The 17,912-nt window shown below is 44.1% G+C and overlaps 1 protein-coding gene across 1 annotated transcript in view; it reads left to right on the top strand.

The window, feature by feature from the left end:
• ece2a (endothelin converting enzyme 2a) overlaps window positions 1-17,912 on the top strand; it is a 328,286-nt gene that overhangs the window by 138,178 nt on the left and 172,196 nt on the right. The window lies entirely within an intron of this gene.

Genomic DNA, 17,912 nt, shown 5'->3' with positions numbered 1-17,912 from the left:
TTATCAGCCAGGGTTCTCAATCCTGATTGCCGTCCATTGACCTCTGCTGGAAAATGTGCATGTGTAGACTTACTGTGAGGACAAGATCAAACTGAGATGTGGTGCCTTCCACAGTCAAATAGCCGGCCATTACTTACTGTCCAGGCTTACACATGAAAAATGGTCACTAGGCTGAGGTACCAAAATGTAATCATATCCATGGCACCATACCTCCGCAACAGTAAGTGCCTTCAGGAAAGAAGGGGAGAAAATTGGGAGTAAAAAACATTAGACCATTAAAAAAAAATGTTGTTACTTCCCTGTATCTCGCTTAGAATGTTTTCATGCTGTAACTGCATGGCAAATGAAAAAAATTTCAATTTCCAGAACTGTCACAGCTCACCTTAATGAGCCCAGACATATAGAAAGGCAAAACTTTGGTGTTTAAGAATGGATCTGTAATTGTTTTTTTCGCTCCGTTTTTGTCAGTGTGAATGTGTTGTGTCAAATCATTTTGATTGTCATGTGGGTTGATGCATTGATTCTCGCTTCTCATCTAAGTCAAGTCTCACCCCCTTTATATTCTGAATAATATCAGACAATCTCAAACAGTATCTGTCTGGATCTCCCAGTGGCACTCGCAGATAAAAGCATCTACACAACGTACTTTAAGGGATGATGTCAGCAAGCCCCTGCAGGGAACGAGCATTTCATCTGCTATTCGCTTTGTTGGGGATGTGATAATTAGGCAGCATGTTATCTGTCAGCATGGACACATTAGTATTCTGTGCACATCCCCACTCTCTGCATGAGATTTCACCTCAAGAAACCCATTTATTTTCTAAACTCTACGAATCGAGTCTTTCCTGGGGAGAACAGTTATTGCTTTTAAATGTTTACTTTCTCTTATTCCGCCCTCCCCAGTAAATACATATAACAATATTTGGAACAGTTTCTAACAGTATGTCGAAAAAGATGGAAGGTGTGTTTAATTGTTGCAGCAAAATATATTCACAGTTTAGGTGGAACGGGAATGATAAATAATATTAGGTTGCTGCAGTTTCTCCCCCGAGATTCAAATCTAGCTTCGACAGATCAATGAAAGATAGTGAGAGACTTTGTGATGCAGTGTGTTGGAACAGATTTTTCACCTGTGGGATCTCCGCTTTAAACCAGCCCAGGCAGAGAAGATCAAATGGATCAGGGAGGGCATTTTGTTTTATTTTTGAATGCAACTCATACTCACATGTTGATAACCCAATTTCCATGTACTGTAGATTAGAAAGATTCATTGGAATTATTAGAACGTTAAGATTTAATGTGACTCTTTGGAAGAAAATCCCTTTGGGCCTATCTTTTCATCTTGCCCTTATGTTTTTTTTAAAATCACAAATCGGTGATCAACGATAGTAAAGCAAGGTAATTTGCAGAAAAATAGCATAACCAAAGCAAACAACATAAAAATAACTAGAGGCAGACAAGAAAAAAAGAAAATATTTTCAGTCTGAAAGAATTGTTTGTCCATCATGAACAGTGTGGAGTGAGTATCAGAAATATCAGTGCCCGTCCAAAGAAGGGCCTGGTTCTCAAGGCAACAGTATGACCAATATGCTCTTACTTTAACTCCTTCAAGTCAGACTAATATATTCTTTTAAAATAGTCATTATTTATAACATTTCAATGTATCCTGATTGAGTATTTCATAAATTATAAAGCAGTTTTTTTTTAATAAGTATTTACAAAAAATCTACACCGAACTTCAATACAAAGGTGATCACAAAGCTTTTCTTTCAATTTTTCTCTCTTGACTTAAATAAAGGAAATACTGGTACTTTGTGAATGGATGTGGGGAAGTGCTAATATATGTTTTCCTTATGTATTCCTAAAGCCAACTGTGAAATTAGTAGAGAAAATCTCATCACAAAATGGACCATAATCTTGTGATAGTTGGAGGTGGAGCCTCGTGATGATGGAGTGATTTATCCCTTGTGGTGGAGAAAATATACCTTTGTGTGCTTCATCTCCGCTATAAGGAAGCTCACTGATTTACAGTGACTGAATAAGTCAAATTTTGTTTTTATTACGTAGGATTGCGAGATTTTTTACCAATGCTTGGTGATTGAATTCCATAAATTTAGGGGTCCACTTTCCGTGAAATCCATAAATCACTGGCCTTGGCTATAAGTGCACCTCTTTACCTGGCAAAACCTCCCGGGAATAGCAGCTAAGGCTAGAAGAAGCAAGGTAAGTTTTTAAAAAGTTTATTTTTTGATTTCCTGTGCACCAAGAGAAGCAGGGGTGCTCCTCCAGGCCCCAAAAGGAAACCGTGGGCCTTCCCTACCCAGGATTAAGGGAATTGAGGGAGGAGATAGCGGAAGGGCTTGCCATGATTTTCCAATCTTCCCTAGATGCGGGGGAGGTACCTGAGGATTGGAAAGTGGCAAATGTGACACCATTGTTCAAGAAAGGGTGTAAGGACAATCCTAGTAACTACAGGCCGGTCAGTTTAACATCGGTGGTGGGTAAAGTTTTAGAAACAATAATCAAGGAAAAAATTAACGGGCACTTGGAGAGGTTTAAGCTAATTAAGGAGAGCCAGCACGGATTTGTAAAAGGCAGATCATGTTTTACTAATTGAATTTTTGATTAAGTAACAGGGAGGATTGATGAAGGGAATGCAGTGGATGTTGTCTATATGGATTTTAGGAAGGCATTTGACAAAGTACCACATAGAAGGCTAGTTAACAAAATTGAGGCTCATGGAATAGGTGGGTCAGTGGCAGCTTGGATAAGGAATTGGCTTAAGGACAGAAAACAGCGAGTTGTGGAAAATGGCAGTTTTTCAGACTGGAGGATGGTAGACAGTGGTGTTCCCCAAGGGTCAGTGCTGGGGCTGTGATGAAATATTCCATTCATCACTGCCTGTGACTGTGGTCGGTTTCAGTGTCATTTCCCTTCCCCCAGTCCTCATTGTATTGTTTATTGGAATGTGCTGTGTGTGTAGGGCTCCGCCCATACCTGGCCCCTTTTGTAAGCTAGCTCAGTCTGGCCTCAGTCTCCAGAAGGAAGATACCTCTCTCTCTTCCGTGTTACTTTCTAAGTTAATAAAAGCCTTGTTTTGTTTCGCTAACATCGAGTCTCGGAATTATTGAGGCACATCAGGGGCCACCGCTTTTTTTGATATATATAAATGACCTGGATATTGGAATAGAGAGTAGAATTTCTAAATTTGCCGATGACACCAAACTTGGGGGTGTGGCAAACAGTGAGGATAATACCAATCGACTGCAACAGGACATAGAAAGGCTAGCAGAATGGGCAAACAAGTGGCAGATGGAATTTAATACAGAGAAGTGTGAGGTGATGCATTTTGGCAGAAGGAACATGGAGAGGCAATATACACTTAGTGGTACAGTTTTAAAGAGTGTGCAGGGACAGAGGGACCTGGGAGTGCATAGGTCCCTGAAGGTGGCGGGACATATTGAGAGAGTGGTTAGCAAAGCATATGGGATCTTTGGGCTTCATAAATAGAGGTATTGAGTACAAAAGTAGAGAAGTTATGCTGAACCTTTATAAAGCGCTGGTTAGGCCACAACTAGAGTATTGCGTCCAGTTCTGGTCACCACATTTTAGGAAGGATGTGAAGGAACTTGAGAGGGTGCAGAGGAGATTTACCAGAATGGTTCCGGGGATGGAATATCTTAGCTACAAGGACAGGTTGGAGAAGCTGGATTTGTTTTCATTAGAGCAAAGGAGGTTGAGGGGTGATTTGATAGAGGTGTACAAGATTATGACGGGTTTGGATAGGCTAGACGGGGAAAGGCTGTTCCACTAGTTGATGGTACAAGGACTAGGGGACACAGATTTAAGGTTGTGGGCAAGAGATACAGGGGGGATGTGAGGAAAAACTTTTTTACGCAGCAAGTGGTGAGGACCTGGAATTCGCTGCCGACTGAAGTGGTGGAAGCGGAGACTCTCGATGCGTTCAAGGGGAGACTGAATAGGCACTTGAGGGAAATAAACTTGCAGGGCTACGGGGATAGAGCGGGGGAATGGGACTGACGTGGGGCGGAGGTGGAAAGGGTGGCCAGCTTTAAGTTCCTCGGAGTCCACATCACGGAAGACCTCTCCTGGTCCCTCAACACCTCCTCTCTGGTGAAGAAGGCCCAGCAGCGCCTATATTTCTTGAGGAGGCTGAAGGGATGTAATCTGTCACCCCCGATCCTCTCTAACTTCTACCGCTGCACTATAGAGAGCATCCTGACAAACTGTATCACGGTATGGTACGGCGGCTGTAGCTCCCATGACCGGAAAGCCCTGCAGCGGGTAGTCAAAACTGCCCAACGCATTACCTTCACCCGGCTACCGACCATAGAACATATATATCAGAAACGCTGCCTACGGAGGGCACGGACCATCATCAAAGACCCTACCCACCCCAGCCACAGTCTGTTCGCCCTCCTACCATCTGGAAGACGCTACAGATGCATTCGCACCCGTACGACCAGATTTAGGAACAGCTTCTTTCCCAGGGCTGTCATCCTACTGAACTCCACAAATAAACACTAAAGCCTGCACATCTGCCGATGCACTTTATTATGGTCATATTTATGCTAATATATATGTACAAATGTATGTTGAAATGTTTAAGTGTCCTAATCCAAATTGTACACTCTCAGGAGCCGCAAGCCTACATTTTGTTGTACTGCACTTGTGCACTAACAATGACAATAAAAGTTGATTTGATTTGATTTGATTTGATTTCTATGACTCTATGATTCTGTTTCCCTCCCCCCACGGTGGATTGCTCACCCGGCACTTAACTTGTGCTGAGGACTATACCACTAGGTCCCCGACGGAGGCCTTCTGCCATCTGATTTTAATGGATGGGCAGCTGCATTCCCGACTGTATTGGTCGGGTGTTGACACGCGGCAAGGTAATGAGGCCCGGCCGATTGCCTGCTGCCGCTCCTGGATGGGCAGGCCGCTCGCTTTGCCGCATTTCTGCCTGGGAGTTAAAACCTAAGGGCCTAGAAATTCGGTATAGCCGCGTTTGGGGCGCCAGTCCTGGCGATGCGCAAAGTTTAGCGCCAGGCGCAATTTAGCGCCACCTAGCGCGATATTGGGTTGCAGCGCCCCTAAAGGTGATTGCGGCGCTAAATCAGGCGCTGCACGCTACTCTTAAGGCGCTAACCCGGCAGCGCAACCCAATTTCATGGCGGCGGGGCGCAGCGAGGGTGCTGTCAATAATCACTTTCCCTGAGACACACTGGCGCCGGCCAGCTCTTAAAGGGGCAGGTCAATTGGCATCACCAGACACACTCACTGCCTTGTAGGCCTTCAAAGTGGTGGGAGCCTACCTGTGGCTTACTAGCAAGACATGGAAAGGGTGAGGCAGAAGGCGGAACGCCTCACTGATGGGGCATTGGATGCTTTGGTTGGCGCAGTGGAATCAAGGCCAAGGAAGATGGCCGGAATGTGATTTATGTTTTGGACAGTCTCCCGGGTGTGAGAGTCAGTTATGTGTCAGTGTATTAGTTTTGCTTTCTGTTGCCATAGCTTTCTCATGTTTGAAGGAACCACATTTTGTGTAATGAAACACTTTCTTCATTTACAATGGCCATGCCTGCTATTTACATGCATCTTGCCCTTCACAGGCTTGGGGGTATCAGACCGGTTCCATTCCTGTTCTTGAAATGGCAGCAAGCATTCTGTGAGAGGGGCCTAGAAGCTACTTCTGATCAGCCTCTGACGCGCAGCCTGAGAAGAGCCGCTCGCGTAGAAGTTCAGGCCAGCAGGCATCTTCTCAGCCACCGACAGAGATGTCCTGCACTTTATCTGAGGCTGCAGATCTGGCTGAAGCAGCTGGCACAGCTCAGTCACCACCTCCTTTCTAAATCGCAGCCTTCTGACACACTGCTCCTCCAGCATGTCCATGTAGGAAAACTGCTGTCGGAAAACCTTGCCAGCGTAAGGTCTGCTGTGGCGACGTCTGTTGGCCCTCCTCCATCTGGCCATGCCCGCCCCCCTCTCCCAGCGTCTCCATGCCCTTTCCAGATGATTCAGCAGCAGGACGTTCCCCTCCAATGCAGCCCCCATAATAAGTGCCCACAGGAAGGTCCCCCATTGTCAAGGCTCACCAACAGCAAGGTGATGGTCAGAAGGCTGAAGATCGTCTGCCTGCGTTGGCTCAGTGGTCAAATGGCTCTCAGTGTGCAGCTCAGCAACTCTTTGTAGCTCTCGAGGAAGTTGTGCTCCAAAAATGGCTGCTGCTTTTAAACCACACCAGTCCCCTTTAAATAACGCTCCTCCAGCCCGAGAGTGAATTGGTAAGGCCCAGGTAAGCTGTCACTATTAGCGCCAGGCGCTACGGAGGGGGGCGCCATTGAATTTCCGGTCCGGGGCGCCCAAAAGTTGTTGCACACTCAAATGACGTCATAATCAGCCTGCGCCCATGAGCGGGCGCTAAGATTTAGCGCCTGCGCTAAATGCATGCTCAATATGGGGCGAGGCGCTAGGCACCTTGCGCTCGCCCGGAAATTGGCTAGCGCCCCACTTCTCGGCCTCTTTAAGCGTTAATCGATGGCGCAAACAACTGAATTTCTCCCCCCAGGTTTTTTAATTCCATATTAGCCAGTACAGCAAATGAGTTGTTTCAATGGGCTTGTACAGCCTTTTAATGTTGTAGCATTAAAAAATTTGACTTAGAATCATAGAATAGACTAATACGGCACAGAAGGAGAACATTTGGCTCATCGAGTTTGTGCCGGCTCTTTTAAAAGAGCAACCAAGTTAGTCCCACTCGCCCGCTCTTTCCCTATATCCCTGCAATTTTTTCTCCTTCAAGTATTTATCCAATTCCCTTTTGATGGTTGCTATTGAATCTGTATCTACCACCCTATCAGGCAGTACATTCCAAATCCTAATCATTCGTTGCATAAGAAAGTTTTCCTCACGTCGCCTCTGGTTCTTTTGCCAATCACCTTAAATCTGTGTCCTCTGACCCTTCAGCCATTGGAAACAGTTCCTCTTTATTTATTCTATCTAAACCCTTCATGATTTTAAACACCTCTATCCAATCTCCTCTTAGCCTTCTCTGCTCTAAGGAGAACAACCCCAGCTTCACTAGTCTATCCACGTAACTGTAATCCCTCACCCCTGGAACCATCCTAGTAAGTTTCTTCTGTACCCTCTCTAAAGCCTTCACATCCTTCCTAACGTATAGTGCCTAGAATTGGACACAATACTCCAGCTGGGGCTGAACTAGTGTTTTATATAAGTTTAGCATAACTTCCGGGCTTTTGTACTCTATGCTTCTATTTATAAAGCCCAGGATCCCATATGCTTTATTAACTGCTTTGTTAACCTGTCCTGCCACCTTCAAAGATTTGTCCACAAGCGACCCCAGGTCTCTCTGTTCTTGCACCCCCTTTAAAATTGTACCATTTAGTGCGTATGGTCTCTCCTCATACATTTTGGTAGGAAGAATCACCTCACACTTCCCTGCGTTGAATTTCCTCTGCCATGTGTCTGTCCATTCCACCAGCCTGTCTTGAAATCTATTACTATCTTCCTCACTGTTTACTACACTTCCAAGTATCGTGTCATCTGCAAATTTCAAAATTGTGCCCTGTACCCCTACGTTCAAGCCATTAATGTATATCAAAAACAGCAATGGTCCTACTACTGAACCTTGGGGAACGTGCTATATACCTCTCTCCAGTCCAAAAAACAGCCATTCACCACAACTCTGTGTTTTCTATCCCTTAGCCAATTTTGCATCCATGCTGCTACTGCCCCTTTTATCCCATGGGCTTCAATCTTGCTAACAAGCCTAGTATGTGGTACTTTATCAAATGCCTTTTGAAAGTCCATATACACATCAACTGCACTGCCCTCTTCCCCCCTCTCTGTTACCTCATCATAAAACTCAATCAAGTGAGTCAAACTTGATTTGCCCTTAACAGATCCATGCTGGCTCTCCTTTATTAGTCCACGCTTGCCCAAGTGGCTGTTAATTTTCTCCTGGATTATTGTTTCTAAAAGCTTCCCCACCACCGACGTTAAACTGACTGGCTTGTAATTGCCAGGTTTATCCTTCTCCCCTTTTTTGAACAAGGGTATAACATTTGCAGTCTTCTAGAACTTTGGCACCACCCCTGTAAGGAGGATTGGAAGATTGTGGCCAGCACCTCCATAATTTCTACCCTTCTCCCAGTAACCTAGGATGCATCCTATCCAGACCAGGTGACTTATCAACTTTAATTACCGCCAGCCTGTCTAGTACCTCCTCTTTATCTATTTTTATCTCATCCAGTATCCCAGCAACCTCCTCGTTTACCATGCCTTTTGCAAAGTCCGCTTCTTTGGTAAATACCGATGTAAAGTACTCATTTAGTACCTCAGCTATGCCTTCTGCCTCCACCAATAGTTCTCTATTTTGGTCCCTAATTGGCCCTACCGCTCCTCTGACAACCTTTTTACTGTTAATACGCCTATAGAAGTCCGTTGGATTCCCCTTTATGTTAGCTGCCAATCTATTCTCGTACTGTCTCTTTGCCCCTCTTATTTCCTTATTCACTTCTCCTCTGTACTTTTTATATTCAGTCTGATTCTCCCTTGTATTATCAAGCTGACATCTGTCATACAGCCCCCCCTTCTTTTGCTCCATCCTACTCTCCAACTCGTTCGTCATCCAGGGAGCTCTGGCTTTGTTTGCCCTCCCTTCCCCCCCTTGTAGGAATGTACTTAGACTGTATCCAAACCATCTCCTCTTTAAAGGCTGCCCACTGCTCCATTTCATTTTGCCTGCCAGTCTTTGACTCCAGTTTATCCGAGCCAGATCCCTCCTCAATTTGCTGAAATTAGCCCTCCTCCAGTTAAGTCTTTTTATTCTAGATTGCTCTTTGTCCTTCTCCTTAACTAATCTAAACCTTACGATACTATGATCACTATTCCCAACATTCTCTCCAACTGTGACATTCTCCACTTGACCCACTTCATTCTCCAGGACTAGATCCAGCAATGCCTCCATCCTTGTTGGGCAGGAAACATACTGATGAAAATTTCCCTGAACACAGTTCAGAAATTCCTCCCCTTCTCTGCCCTTAACACAATCATTGCCCTATTCAATATTGAGGTAGTTAAAGTCTCCCATTATCACTACTCTATAGTTCTTGCACCTCTCTGTAATTTCTTTGCAAATCTGCTCCTCTGTCTCCTTCCCACTATTTGGTGGCCTATAAAATACACCAAGTAGCATAATAGCTCCTTTATTGTTTCTCAATTCCAACCAAATAGATTCTGTCTTTAATCTCTCAAGGACATTCTCTCTTTCTAGCATTGTAATATTTTCCTTAATAAAATCTGCTACCCCTCCTTATACTCCTTCCCTATCTTTCCAGACTTGACTCCCTTGATAGCTTAGTGGGTGTGGTTCTGAGCAGAAAGATCCCAGGTTCAATCCCTGGCCTGTGCTGAGTTAATGGTTTTAGCTGGGGCAGCAGTGGGGAGCTTTACAATTGAATCTTCATGGCTCTCGAGTTAGGAAGTGAAAATTCAGCCAAGGTTCCTGCTCCTGATTTTGATTTGGTGTCTCCAGCTGGAAAGTGTATGGGCGAAAAATTCAGTATCGCCCCGTTTGGGGCGCCATTATTGGCCGTGCGCAAAGTTTAGCGCCTGGCGCTAATTATCCCCTCAGACGGCAAACTTGGCTTTTATCGCCCCTGGAGGTGATTGGAGCGCTAAATCAGGTGCTTCACACCTGTCTTAAGGCGCAAAGGCCGAGGAGCGAGGCGCTACCTCAGAGCGCTGGCGAAGCAAGGAAGGGAAATCAAAATAAACCTGCAAAGTGCTGCTCGGTACTCAAAACTCCTTCACACAGCGTTGAATCTCTCCAGAAGTCTCTCTCTCTCTCTCTCTCTCTCAGAATGCGTGGTGCAAAAATGTCACCGACAAAAAAAGGCAGGAAGCGGTCACCTTTAAATAGCGCTCCCCCAGTCCCTTTCTGACTGCAAAACGCTCCCCTCAACCTGTCATTGCTAGCGGCAGGAGGTAAGGCAGGGGGCGCCACTCAATATCCGGTCCGGGGTGTTGCGCACTCGACTGACGTCACGATCTGCCGGCGCAGGAGATCGTGGCGGTAGTGTTTAGCGCCGCCGCAAAATGTCTAGTTAATTTCGCGAGCGGCGCAAACATCGCCACGCCCGGGCGCTAGTTGCTTAGCGCCCTCTTAAGGCGCTAACATAGAAACATAGAAGATAGGAGCAGGAGTAGGCCATTCGGCCCCTCAAGCCTGCTCCGCCATTCAATGCGATCATGGCTGATCATCCAAGTTCAGTACCCGGTCCCTGCTTTCTCCCCATACCCCTTGATCCCTGTAGCCTTAAGAAATATATCCAACTCCTTCTTGAATATATTTAATGAATTGGCCTCTACTGCCTTCTGTGGTAGAGAATTCCACAGGTTCACCACTCTCTGGGTGAAGAAATTCCTCCTCATTTCTATCCTAAAAGGCCTACCCCTTATCCTTAGACTGTGTCCCCTGGTTCTGGATTCCCCGACCATCGGGAACATCCTTCCTGCATCTAGTCTGTCCAGTCCTGCCAGAATTTTATAAGTTTCAATGAGATCCCCTCTCATCCTTCTAAACTCCAGCAAGTACAAGCCCAATCGACCCAATCTCTCCTCATACGTCATTCCTGCCATCCCAGGTATCAGCCTGGTGAATCTTTGCTGAACTCCTTCCATGGCAAGAACATCCTTCCTCAGATAACGGGAGGCGCAAACAACTGAATTTTCCCCCCTATGTCTTTGGATATCAACTGACGACAGGATCTGGTTCAGATGTTTCTGGACTCCTACTTGAATAATGGTCACCTGTGTAAGGAACCAGAAGGCTGTTGATCCCCATGAAGTTGTATGGCAGTATCACAAAGTCAGCTCCTTTAAGAAAGGAAGGGAGAAAATTGGGAGAGGGGAAGTTTTATAAATCTAGACACATCTCTCCTTTGGGTCTTTTAAAAATTCAGTTCAGTAACCTTTTGGAACAATAAGAGTTGCATGCAATAGTTGGGTATATTTGAGTTGGTATGATTTGGCACTATTTGAGTAAACTTACTCAGATGGCTGATGTAGGACATAGAACTGTCACTCTGCCTTTCTATGATTAAACTCATGGCACAGAGCTGGCATGATCAAGAGCAAACTCTAAACTGCAACAAACCTGTATTGCATGCTGTTCTGACTGGAAAAATATTCTGTTCCAGCACTACCATCCTTCACCTTGATCAGAAGAAAAATTTACCGTTAAGAAATGTAAAGGCAAACTAGAACAACATAGACTCAGATCTTAGCAGTGACAGAGAGGTATACTGTAGCTGTATCTAAGCTGGTATCTAAGCTCTATTAATATTTGTTTTGTTTTATTCATTTAGAAAGTAAGTACAAAGGAAACATTCAATTTAATTTCATGAAATAGAACAAATTATTTCCACAGTTCCTTAACACAGTTTCTTCCCTCAATGTCTTGCATATCAGTAGGAGCTTTGATTGGCACATTGCTAGAGACCAGTTCCCCCTTCCCTACCAGAGCTCAAACATTTGAGAGAGCTGCAGCTCTTTTATCACCCGCAGATTTTATGAATTCTTCATTACAAAGTGAAGCTTCTCTTTTTGAAAAGTGAAATATGACGTAAATGCTTTGGCTTTATACCTACTTCAAAAGAGCAAAGCAGGATGGGTAGGTGTAGAATATGTTCCATTGGTTCTGAAGGTATGAGTAAATGTTTGAAGTCAAGGAAAGGTACAATATCAATAGACCTGGCTGAAAGCACATTTTAGCTCTTAGACATTTCAGTGGATTTAGCATGGGTGATTTTCTTTGAACGTTATGACTTTTGATTGATGAATGGTTTATCATTGTATGGTTGTGAGCACAGCAACCAGCATTAGCATTATGATGATAAAGAAAATAATCTAAACTTTTTGCCCTCTTGTATTTAAATTCACTGCAATTTTATGTCTTGGGTGGGTGACATCCACAGTTGCTTAAAGTAAGTGACTATTTCTTGGAGGCAAGAAACAGGAACAGAAGAAAATATAGGATTGCAAAAAAGCTCTAATCCATCTGGCCAGTCCCAAAAACTACTACCTCTCAAACACCCACTCACTCAAATATCTACTCAATTCTTCCTTAAAGTTTTCACACTACTGGCTTCCACAGCCTCCCTGGGCAGTCCATTTCCCACATTCTCCATCCTCCGTGTAAAGTAGTCTGTGCTGCCTGTGCACCGTCACTCTTCTAAACTTGAGCTCGTGTCCCCTGGTTCTAGAGTGTGTGTCAATTTCAAATGTAATATTGTGGTTTAATTCGTCATTCAAGTAGTGCAATGAAGAACCACAAGGCTGATTCCTAGGGGATGAACTTTGTCTCGGGCTGTAGCACCAAGCGGGCGATGGCGCATTGGCAGCCTGTTTTACACCCCACTCAATTTTCTTTTCCATTGCCCATTTGCACTACTGCCTAGGGTTGCAAAGGGGTGGAAAGTTTCCGGTAAATTTCTGGTAATTTTCCACGGGAAGTTTAGCTTGGGAATTTTGGGAATTTTGCCCAAAAAAGCACACGCTAGCATAATATTGTTTTTTTTGTATTTTTTTTCCACAGCTCCTCTCTTAAAATTACTAACAGAGATGGAATCTTAATTATTAAGGAATTTCTTAATCAATATATGTTTATCTTCTTACTTGGCTTGTTTTAATAATTACAAGTTTTGTGTGTGACTGTGAACAAATGTGTCCTGATTGGTTGGATGAGCGATTAGCTCCCTCTATTTGTAATATTTGCATATCGAATTGTGATTGGCCTGCAGGCATCTGTAAGACTGCTATAGTTTTTTTAAGATCCAGGTTAGGGGTCCTGAGGGAAGTCATTTTGTTTTCTGCTGATGTTGTGATGATGCAGTAAGTAAATCAGACTTTATACCAAATAAACCAGTTACTTGTTGAACTCTGTTGTCCTTCAATTTAAAATATACAAAATAATACACTGTTGGTGATGTAGCGTCGTGTGTGTACAGGTCATGCTTCCATCACATGGAGCATCAGCAAAAATGTACTCACCCTGTTGCAATCGTGCTGATCGACCACAGTTCGACACAGAGATGAATGCCCTTTATTTCTCTGCATAGAACAATGCCACGTTTACCGTCGGATGTGTGGAAGCATTTTACCCCAGGCATTAAAGATGGAAAGACTGTGTACATGTGCAAACATTGTAGAAAGCCATATGTAAAGAATGCCACAAAGATACAGCAGCATTTATCCAAATGCAACAACTTCACTCAAAGCTCACAGCAGTCAGCCCAGAGTTCCTCTGCTTCCATTCAAGAAGATAGCTTACGAAAACAAGCTGGCGGAAAATATAAAAACTAACTCCAAAAGCTTTTATAAATATATCAAAAGGAAAAGACTGGTGAAAACCAAAGTTGGTCCATTGCAGTCAGATACGGGGGAATATATAATGGGAAATAAGGAAATGGCAGATCAACTAAATGCATACTTTGGGTCAGTCTTTACGAAGGAAGACACAAAAAACCTCCCTGGGATATCGGGAAAAATAGGGACATTGGCAAAGGAGGAACTGACGCAAGTCAATATCTCTAAGGATATGGTGTTAAGGAAGCTAAAGGGATTGAAGGTGGACAAATCCCCAGGGCCTGATAACATGCATCCTAGGGTACTGAAGGAGGTGGCCCTAGAGATAGCGGATGCACTAAGGATGATTTTTCAGAATTCATTAGACTCGGGAACAGTGCCGATGGATTGGAGGGTAGCTAACGTTACCCCACTATTCAAAAAGGGGGGTAGGGAAAAAGCAGGTAATTACAGACCTGTAAGCCTTACATCAGTTGTGGGCAAAATGCTGGAGTCCATCATTAAGGATGAAATAGCGGAGCACTTAGCAAATGGGGACAGGATAGGACAGAGTCAACATGGATTTACAAAGGGTAAATCGTGCTTGACTAATCTATTGGAATTTTTTGAGGGAGTAACTGGTAGAATAGATGGGGGAGAGCCAGTAGATGTGGTGTACCTGGACTTCCAAAAGGCCTTCGATAAGGTCCCACATAAAAGATTAGCATGGAAAATTGAGGCTCATGGGATAAAGGGGAAAGTTTTGGCGTGGATAGGGAACTGGCTGTCAGATAGAAAACAGAGAGTTGGAATAAACGGCTCATTTTCTGAATGGCAGGCAGTAACAAGTGGGGTACCACAGGGATCTGTCCTGGGCCCCCAGCTGTTCACAATTTACATTAATGACCTGGATCAGGGAGTCGGATGCAGCATTTCCAAATTTGCAGACGACACTAAACTAGGAGGGGGGGTGGGCTCAGAGGAAGAGACCAGGAAGCTCCAGAGCGATTTGGACAGACTGGGCGATTGGGCGGATAAATGGCAGATGCACTATAATGTGGACAAGTGCGAAGTTATCCACCTTGGGTGCAGGAACGGGAGGGCAAATTATTATTTAAATGGCAATAGATTGGGAGAGGGGGAAGTACAGAGAGACCTGGGTGTTCTTGTACACCAGTCACTGAAGGCGAGCATGCAGGTGCAACAGGCGGTCAAGAAGGCAAACGGTATGCTGGCCTTCATAGCAAAAGGGTTAGAATACAGGAACAGGGATACCTTGCTGCAGCTGTACAGGGCACTGGTGAGACCACACCTCGAGTACTGTGTACAGTTTTGGTCGCCTCATCTGAGGAAGGATGTTCTTGCCATGGAGGGGGTGCAGCGGCGATTCACCAGGCTGATACCAGGAATGGCGGGAATGACCTATGAGGAGAGACTATGTAGTTTAGGGATGTACACACTGGAGTTTAGAAGATTGAGAGGGGACCTCATAGAAGTGTATAAAATTCTGACAGGTCTAGACAGACTGGATGCAGAAGGAATGTTTCCCTTGGCGGGTGAGAACAGAACTAGAGGACATAATTTAAGGATAAGGGCTAAACCATTTAGGACAGAGATGAGGGGGAATTTCTTCACTCAGAGAGTGGTGAACCTGTGGAACTCATTGCCACAGAGGGCAGTGTACGCCAGCTCATTAAATATATTTAAGAGGGAATTAGATATATTTCTACGGGCAAAAGGGGTTAAGGGTTACGGAGAGAAGGCGGGGACGGGATACTGAATTAAAGGATCAGCCATGATCTCATCGAATGGCGGAGCAGGCACGAAGGGCCGAATGGCCTACTCCTGCTCCTATCTTCTATGTATCTATGTATCTATGATGGTTCTCATTCAGCATCAGGCTCCTTATCATCAGCAACTCCTGGCCCACTTGGAAGGTTCTTTGATACAATGGATAACCATAGCCAGAAGAATGCAGATGAGTGCCTTGCTCGAGCTGTATATGCAACAGGCTCACCCCTCATGCTCACAGCCAATGTGTACTGGAAGAGATTTTTCAATGTTATTCGCCCTGCATACTGTCCTCCCACCAGACATGCTTTGTCTACTTATTTGCTGGAGGCTGAGTATAACAGAGTCCAAGGAAAGCTCAAAGACACGAAGGACAACAGACACACAGGCACATACATTGCTGATGAGCTGAAAGCGGTCATCAACGATCTTGGATCACAAAAGGTCTTTTCAGTAGTTATTGACAATGCTGCGAATATGAAGGCTGCTTGGGCTCAAGTGGAGGAGGCCTACCCTCATATTACGTCTATTGGGTGCGCAGCTCATGGGCTTAACCTGCTCCTCAAGGACATCATGGGTTTGAGAACCATGGAAGCACTGTACAAGAGAGCCAAGCAAGTTGTTAAGTATGTCAGGGGAAAACAGGTAGTTGCAGCAACCTACAACTCCAAGCAAATGACAAAGAACAAGAACACCACACTGAAGCTGCCCAACAACACTAGATGGGGTGGTGTTGTCATAATGTACAACAGCCTTCTGGAGGGTAAGGAGCCGCTGCAAGAAATGGCAATATCCCAGTCTGGGGATATGGAAACCACCATCAAGAAAATACTGCTGGATGATGTGTTTTGGGAGAGAGTGGTTAGCAGCCTTAAACTACTCTCACCAGTAGCATCTGCAATTGCTCAGATTGAAGGAGATGACGCTGTCTTGTCAGATGTTCTCAGGCTTTTTACTGATTTAAAAGAACAAATCAGCATTGCCCTACCCACATCCCTGCTGCTCAAAGCAGAGGAGAAGGCAATTGTTCAATTCATACAGACGCGTCAAGAATTTTGTGTCAAGCCGATTCATGCTGCAGCATACATGCTGGACCCAAAGCATGTTGGGAGACCAATACTTTCTGGAGAACAGATCAACAGCGCTTACAGTGTGATTTCTACCCTCTCACACCATCTCAATCTGGATGTGGGCAAAGTTCTGGGAAGTCTGGCAAAGTTCTCTACCAAGCAAGGTCTTTGGAATGGGGATGGGATATGGGAATCATGCAAGCATATCGGTGCACATACCTGGTGGAAGGGACTTTGTGCATCTGAGGCCCTGTCACCTATTGCATCGGTGATACTCCAAATCCCACCTTCATCAGCGGCCTCTGAACGAAACTGGTCACTTTTTGGGAATACGCATACAAAGGTGCGCAACAGGCTGACTAACAAGAGAGTGGAGAAACTGGTGGCTATCCGGGCGAACCTACAACTTATTGAGCCAGATACAGAAGTGTCCACCACACAGCTAGACACTGACACAGAGGAGGAAATGGACATGTCAGAGTCAGAGAATCAGGAGGAGCAATGAGGAGTAGAAGACTGATGAGTAGAAGACTCAAAGGGACAAATTAAGGACAAATTACAGGCTAAATAAGCTGACGCTCTTTTTATTTTATTTTAGATGGGTCTTTTTTGTGGGGGTTCAATAAAGTTCAAAATTATAACCTAAATAAAGCTTTGAAAGCCTGTTTTTATTTGTATGGAACAGCATGTCTATTTTGACGACAAAGATAATATAAGAGTCGGAGACAAAAACCATCAGTGTGCAAAAAAACTCAAAACTCCCATAAATTCCTGAAAATTCCCGTGGAAAGTTTCCTCTTTTAAAAATTTCCAGAATTTTGCAACCCTACTACTGCCCAAGACGGATTTCACCCCCCTAGTGTCAGGGATTTAAGTTATGAGGAAAGACTGGATAAGCTTGGGCTATTCAGCTTAGAAAGTGATCTTAACAATCTTATATACCTTTATAAGGTTATAGAAAAAGGAAACCCGGAATATTATTTTAACTTAAGCTGTGGAAATAAAACAAACAGACACAGGTTCAAACTAGCATAATGTAAGTTGAGGACTGATATCAAGAAATTCTTCACACAAAGGTTGGAGGGCAAATGGCTCTGAAGGAGGGTGGTTGCTGTTATGGAAGCATTGATCTGGTTGATTGAAAACCTAAATTCATCTTACTTTGCCTATTTTTTAAAATTAAAAGTCTATCAATTGTGAAATAATAGTGTTTAGAATTACTCACAGTGCGCAATGTAAACATCCCAAATATTCTGAGGGGACATGCCCCGAATCCCCCTACCCCAGAAATGTACTGCCCATTGTGGGGCAGGAGGGTGCAGCATTCAGAAGGACTTTGTACAATCCTAAATATGTGCCTAAACAGCCTACCCCCTGACTAGACTGATTCTCCCATTTACTATTAGCCAATTTAAAAAAAAATGTAAACTTCTTTCCCAGTAACAGATTATCTGCTGCAACTGAAAGACATTTTAAAATGTAAAGAAAAATAACTAATTCCGAAATGGTAAAAAGAGCGTGGTTTTCAATAAATAAATTTAAAAAAATCATTATCCATATTAATTGTAGACACCAAAATGTAGTATCAAAGATTCATATTATCTGAGGCTGGAGCATGTTCCCAGACTGCTTAGAAAATGAAACCTTGAACAATTGTAT

This window comes from Somniosus microcephalus, chromosome 6, assembly GCF_052327205.1.
Source record: "Somniosus microcephalus isolate GS21.2 chromosome 6, FLI_Smic_1.0, whole genome shotgun sequence".
Lineage (NCBI taxonomy): Eukaryota > Metazoa > Chordata > Chondrichthyes > Squaliformes > Somniosidae > Somniosus > Somniosus microcephalus.
Note: the sequence above shows the minus strand (reverse complement) of the source record. Positions and strands in the feature narration are given on the sequence as shown.